The 7,339-nt window shown below is 34.1% G+C and overlaps 1 pseudogene; it reads left to right on the top strand.

The window, feature by feature from the left end:
• The first annotated feature begins 3,181 nt into the window (after positions 1-3,181).
• Positions 3,182-6,144, top strand: LOC116123655 (annotated as a pseudogene).
• The last annotated feature ends 1,195 nt before the right edge of the window (positions 6,145-7,339 follow it).

Below are 7,339 nucleotides of genomic sequence, written 5' to 3'. Positions count from 1 at the left end.
AACAAGTCAAGCACCAAATTAATATTAAAAAGATAAATAAGGAAATGCTAGGGTTTGGGTGGGTGAGGACCGTGAGGTTTTAAAGAAACTATGAATTGGACCTGGGCTCATTGGCCTTGGAGTTTGCGGCCCATTTCATACTGATTCAATTTAATAGTTATTTATTTAATTTGCAAATAGGATTATAATAAATTTATGAAAGTGGAGTTTTAATTTAAAAATACAAAATAAATATCTATTTGTTATTATTGAGTAATACTATACTTATAAAGAAATTTTATAAAGATTTTATGTAAAGTGGTGTGACAAAATATGAATAAAAAAGTGAATTTAATGAGTTTGACTTTTTGTTTCACTCTTTCATTCATTTTTTGTCACCTCACTTTATATAGAAATCTTTGTAAGGTTTATTTATAAGTATAATATTATTGGTTATTATTTGGATGTTGCTTGACTTTATCTCCATCAAATTGTTCTTATCATGATCCTTAATTAGGATTTTGCAAACCTATTTATGAATCTCAAAAACACCATAATGGATTGTTGTGAAATAGCTTTCCTTGAAGATTAGTCGAAGCGTGTGTAAGCTAATCCAGACACCTCAATTACCAAAAGAAAATAATAAAAAATAAATAAATAAAAATCTCCAAAATAAATTCAAACAAAAGATTTCTTATTAAATTAACAAATACAAAAAAACCTTTCTATAGTGATACTGTATTATAATTTTTCTAATTCTTATCTCATAGTAATAATTATATGTATATTGCAAAAAAAATATATGATATGTTACTGTAAAGGGTTAAGATGATATTTATCTAAGTTGTTAACACATCTTTTAACTTGCAGCATAATAACTCGTTAGTATAAATACCTTCTTGTTGAAGCCAAAATATTTATAATTTTTCATACATGTTTTTAGAGTTTCTTGGCACGAATCCGTATTATCATCCTCAGGATTATTTCCTTTCTTTTATTGTCTAATTGTAGCAATGTCTACTAAAACAATTAATTGAAATCCTAATACATACCACTAAAACCTGAATTATAAAATAATTAAATCAAAATAATAATTTTTGTAATTACACATCTATTAAGTTATAACCTCGTCATAGTAATCAAAATAAATTTATCCAACCATTATGACTGTAAAGAGTTGTTATTGTATTATTATAAAAACAAACAAGAACAATAAATATAAATTATTTGTATTCTCTTCAAGTTGTGAAAGAGAAATATCTTAAAATTAAGGTGATTAAAAAATCTATTAATAAATCAAATTCTGGGTTATCTTAAGTTCTTAACGTGTGCTCTAATGTCATTATATAAAAAAAATAAAAACACAATAATAACAAAGAATTAAAGAAAACGTTTTTTTCGTTATCTTGTAAATAAAGTGTATCGAAATTAACGTTTGAGGAATTTGAGGTTGAGAGATTGTTTTCAAGAAGAAAAAAGAGGAAAATGAGACTCTCTCTTTCAATGCTGAATGACAACTCCCATTATAGAATTGTGGACATTACTTTGGACTTTCCTGAATAAAGAAATCTCTTTTTTTGTACCACTGATTGTGGAAATCTGTCACAGATTTTTATCCTTTTCCTTGAGAACAAATCGCTACTAGTTTCTTCTCAAATGTGTTGCCACATGCAGAAACTAAATTTGCTCAGCACATGTGCCTTCAAGGATCAAGATTCATGTTAAGAACACGTTAGCATAATAAGATTAATGCTGTAGAAAGATAACTTGGAGATTTTCGCCAACTTTCTTAGTATAGACGTTATTAAATTTTCAATATATTTATCAAGAGTCATTGGTGTTTAATGTATTGATCAAGAGCCAATAATATGGGTGCGTTTGTTTTAGTATTTTAGATAGTATTTTTGAAAAAGTAAAAGTTAGATGGTTATTACGAGGTAGGATTTAAAAAATTAACAAAAACACCCCCTAGGTTTGTTAATTTACTAAACACCATGTAATAAAATATTAAAAATTAACAAAAACACCCCCAACCACCCATTAAATACCGGCTACCACCGCCGGAGGGTGGCCAGAGTCACCGTATCGACACAAGACCGATTGGATCTAGCTGTGGATATGACCTTTTCCAGTCAGATCCACCGTGAATTTGGTCGAAAAATGCCAGATCTACGGCTAGATCCGGCCATATCTGGCTGCGTTTGGTTGTCAATGACTGTCATATCTTGGTCAAAGATCTGGTCATCAACGGCCAAATTCACAGTGGATCTAGCCGAAAAAGGTTAGATCAATGCACTACCGACTAGATCCAGCCGGTAGTGTACCATTATACCAAATTCCAGCCACCTTCTGGCAGTGGTGGTCGAAATTTGGCAAATGTGGGTCGATGAGGGCATTTTTTTCAATTTCTAAACTTTTTTTGGGTGGTGTTTAGTTAAATTAACAAACTTAGGGGGTTTAAAAATAATTAAATAAAATATAATAATATTTTCAGAATGGGGAAACAAATGTATATTTTGAAAATAATAGAATACGATAGGGCAAAAACAGGGAAACAAACGCTTTTTGAAATATTTTATCAAGAGAGTCTTGTATTTTGTCAACAATAACTCCTTTTTTTTTTCTTTTTTTTATTAACCAAGGTATCCAGATCAGCTTACACGTATCTCAACTAATTCTCGGAGGAGAATGTAAGAGTTGTTGACCACTTCAACAATAAGGGGTGAGGCAAATGCATTTGGGGGTCCCATAGGGGAGGGTCGAGGGGGCAGTGCCCCAGGGCTCGTAGGCGGTTTGGGCCTATTCCATAAAAAGCTGATGTAGGATTTCTCTAAGTAATTAAATTCCTAATTGGGTTTTGACTTAGGAAAAAGATCTTTGTAATATTATGTTTTCCTTTGTAAACCTACTATGTATATAAACTTATTTTTCTCTTGTATGAGTGTGATAACAAATCATAGAATAAATATGTTCATTGTTACGAGAGAGGCGAGGAGATATATAAAAATATATTGATTCTACTAGATATAACCTATTAATTTGGTGAATTAGGTTAAATCGCGTGTGTTTTCTTTTTCTTTACTAGTTTGATATTTGTTTGTGTTTACTTGTTTGATTTCGTATTACTCTTTAAATCGTATCAGAGACTAATGCAACAATCCATTGGTACGGTCCTACAATAACTCTCCTACATAACTTATAACTTTCACCAACTCTCTCAAAATCTCATAGGGTGTTGAGTTGGAACCCTGTTTTAAGTAAGGATTTATGTGATTTAAGAGGATTCAGTTACAGGGGAACGCAGAACTCAAAATTGTTAGTTTTAAGAATGAGTGATTGTTCCTCCCTGACCACAGTTAAAAGACTCTTGATCTGAACCATAAAAATTTCTAAATGGTAAAGATTTCAATAATATTACACCTGCAAAGTCGTGTTTCATGGTTTTCTCGTCCGATTATCAATATTCAAATAATTAATTAAGAATACAGTAACCTTTGTTATAACATATTTTATACGAACAAATCATATCCTTTATCACATCAATCATAAACCATTTGTCAAATCGGATAGTTTTCGAAGAACTTGTCCAAAGAGAGGGAGAATCGTATCCATATTGATATGTGCTTAATTTCCAAATAATTATGCTGACGTGTTGTCCCTAACATGTCCTAATGGCCGATAAAAATATGATATGTTTCATAAAATTTCTAAGAAAACTCTTGTATAAATAGAGTTTCTCCTTAGCCAAACCTTGTGCAGAAAAAATATGACTTTGTTGGATAAAAAGGGAGAAGAAATTTCAAGTGTTGGAAATGGCAGAAATATTGGAGCTGGCGAATACGTAGAGGAAGTGAAGAGGCTTAGCTGCATAGCTGGACCCATGGTGGCCGTGAACTTGTCACAGCACTTTCTGCAGGTCATTTCAGTGATGATGGTGGGGCACCTCGGTGAGCTCTCTCTCTCCAGCACCGCCGTAGCCATCTCCTTCTGTGCTGTCACCGGCTTCAGCCTCCTTGTAAGTCTAGTCTCTTTAATTTACCTTTCCTGAGAATGATGTGATATCCCATTACCCACTTCCTCTGGACTAGCTCAATTGGTATGCTTGATTCATTTTTAAGGATGAAGTCCTGTATTCGAATCAAGGAGACGCGCTCTGAGCCCCACCAGAGAAAGTGAGTTTGGGATCTTACAGTTTATTTGTACTATGTAATGGAGTCTGAAAATTAATGGAATTTCGTGATGTGTGGAAATGGCAAACAGTTTGGAATGTCAACCGCAATGGAAACTCTATGTGGGCAAGGTTTTGGAGCTCAGCAATATAGAAAACTAGAAATACAAACGCACACTGCAATGTTTTCTTTAATTCTGGTTTGTTTTCCTCTGTCTTTATTGTGGATTAACATGGGGAAACTTCTGATTTTGATGGGCAAGACCCTTTAATTTCAACTGAATCGGGTAAATTCACAGTGTGGCTTGTGTCTGCACTTTTTGGATATACAGCTCTTCAGCCACTTGTTAGATATTTTCAAGTGCGAAGTTTGATCACTCCCTTGCTCATGAGCTCTTGTGTCACCATTTGCTTCCACATTTTTATCTCTTGGGCTCTGATTTTAGAGTTTGAGCTGAACAATATTGGGGCAGCTCTAGCAATTGGTATGTCATATTGGTTGAATGTGCTGTAACTTGGATTGTACATGATGTACTCTTCAAGCTGTGAGAAAACCCGTGTGCCGGTATCGATGGAGCTATTCCGAGGAGTAGAAGAGTTCTTTCGCCTCGCCATTCCTTCTGCTTTTATGGTTTGGTAACTTCTCCTTGCCCATTTTCATAATTTGTAGTGTAATTTCCAGATGCAAATCTATATTTTGATTTGATTCCTTCTATTGTAATGCTGGTTTCTGCAGCCTTGAATGGTGGTCTTTTAAGTTTCTCACCTTGCTGTCTGGACTTTTACCAAATCCAAAGCTTGAAACTTCAGTATTATCAGTGTGGTATGTTCTCTGTCAGTGTACTATATTCAGAACAATTTTGTTCATCAAAAGAAAATTTGAATTTAAAAAATTTGAATGATGCGTCACGAATCTGTTGAGTTATCATGAATCATCGGAGTAACTCGCAAAGCCTGAGTTGACCTTTTATCTAATAAATGCATCCCTTCCAGAAGTTGGGATTTGGTACAGGTATTAGTTCTAGGATTACTAAGATTAAAATGAGTAGCAGTACCGTCAAACAAACCATAACTGATTTAACGGGCCATTCGCAATTTCAAAGTCTGAATTTCTATTTATGTGCATTGATGAGATTTTCTTTTTCCCTTCTTAAACAGTTTAGCAACAATCACAACACTTTTTACAATACCAGATGGACTCGGTATCGAAGGAAGGTCAGGTTTAACATGTACATTGTGCATATCAGCACTATACAAATCTTCATAATTCTGAAGATGAACTTCTTGTTCTTGTGCAGCACTAGAGTTTCAAATGCATTAGGAGCTGGAAATCCACAAGCAGCTCGCGTTGCTGTGAGCGCCGCGGTATTTCTTACTGTCTTAGAGACAGTCATAGTGAGCTCGATTCTGTATGCTAGTCGGCATGCTTTTGGTTACCTTTTCAGCAATGAGAAGGAAGTTGTGGATTATGTCACAACAATGGCTCCTCTGATATGTCTCTGTGTTATGTTAAACGGCTTCCAAGCAGTTCTTTCCGGTCAGTTCTTGCTCTTGATTTCCCTTCTGCTACCATTCACGTGCAGATTCTTGAATTATATCCGACTCCTTCAGTAACTTGATGGCACGGTTGTTCAAATGTTCAGGCATTGCTTGGGGCTGCGGGTGGCAGGACTTGGGGGCTTATGTCAACCTCATTGCATACTATCTTTGTGGGATCCCAGTTGCTGCAATTTTAGGCTTCTGGTTACAATTGAGAGGGCAAGGACTCTGGATTGGCATTCAAGTTGGAGCTTTTGTGCAAAGTATTTTACTCGCTATCTTAACAAGCTGTCAAAATTGGGAGAAACAGGTCAGCCGCTCCAATGTTCAGTTCTTCTCTAATCCTTTGACATTATTCTGATTTTAGAATATTATATTTTTATTGGCGTTTGATCATGCAGGCCGTTAAAGCAAGAGAGAGGATATTTGAGGGAAGATCTTCTGCTGATAATGATTAGAATCCTTATTTTGTAATATAATTTCTATCTAGCAAAGAAAAGCATGAAACTTCATGAAAATACCAGAAGAATATGAATCCATTCTTCAAATCTACTTACAACTTTCACAAGAGTTCTCCCTGGCCCCTGCAGCAAGACCGTCTCTTTCGAGAAAAAATATTGGTTTAATTCAGATTTACGACTTATGGGGGGTTAATGGAATAGTTAGACCTGTGTTTGTTCCTATTGAATGAAACAGGGATATGATACAAAACCTTACAAACAGTAAAAGAAAGAAGAAGTAGTGCGATTTTATCTTGGTTTACTCAATTAACAGGTTACATCCAATAAAATCAATATTATTGCAATATTGTCTCACTTCTCTTGTTTACAATAAAGTAATTTGCCCTATGATTGATATCACTCGTTACAAGAGAAAAAATTGTGCTTATATACTAAGTTTAAGAGACTAAAATCTAGTATTACAAGGATTCATATTCTTAAACTCAAATCCAATAAGGAATTAATAATTTAAAAAAATCTTTCAACGGTTATACAAGGAAAAAGTCCAAACTGTCTATGGACTTGGAGGCGCTGCCTCAGCAGTCCCTTCAGTTCGCTGGGGAGCGAGGCCCTTGCCCTAATGCTGAAGTAGTCGACAACTCCAACACCTACAAGGTATGAGGTTTGAATCCTCTCATTAATGCTTGCAACTTCCCAAATATTATAGAGTGCAATGATTCTCCAGTTTAGTATTAACCTCTATCAGGCCATAAAAATAGGTTGATTCAATAAATGAATATGCAGTGGAAGCAAAATAGAGATCAGAGAAAGAAAGAACTAGAAGCTTGGGAGAGAAAGGCAACTAAGCAAACAACTGAATATTATAACTACGCTTGTATTTCTGTTATTATAAACTACTTCTCATAATACAATCTCAAACCTATTAAGCAAGAAACTTATTCACAGCCAAGTTCAAGCTCTCCTCAATCAAACAAATCAAAACATTAATTGGCAATCACATAGATCACTCCTAAAAATCAGTAATTTGTATTTGTACATGTTAGGATTATTTTAGAATTAGAATAATTATGTTAAGTCTTTTATTATTATCTTTTATAATTATGTTAAGTCTTTTATTATTATCTTTTATAATTATGTTAAGTCTTTTATAGTTATCTTTTATAATTGTGTATTAGGATAGAATTAGGATTAT

The sequence above is a fragment of the Pistacia vera genome, unplaced genomic scaffold (assembly GCF_008641045.1).
Source record: "Pistacia vera cultivar Batoury unplaced genomic scaffold, PisVer_v2 Contig144, whole genome shotgun sequence".
Lineage (NCBI taxonomy): Eukaryota > Viridiplantae > Streptophyta > Magnoliopsida > Sapindales > Anacardiaceae > Pistacia > Pistacia vera.
This window is presented reverse-complemented; position numbering and strand designations above follow the sequence as displayed.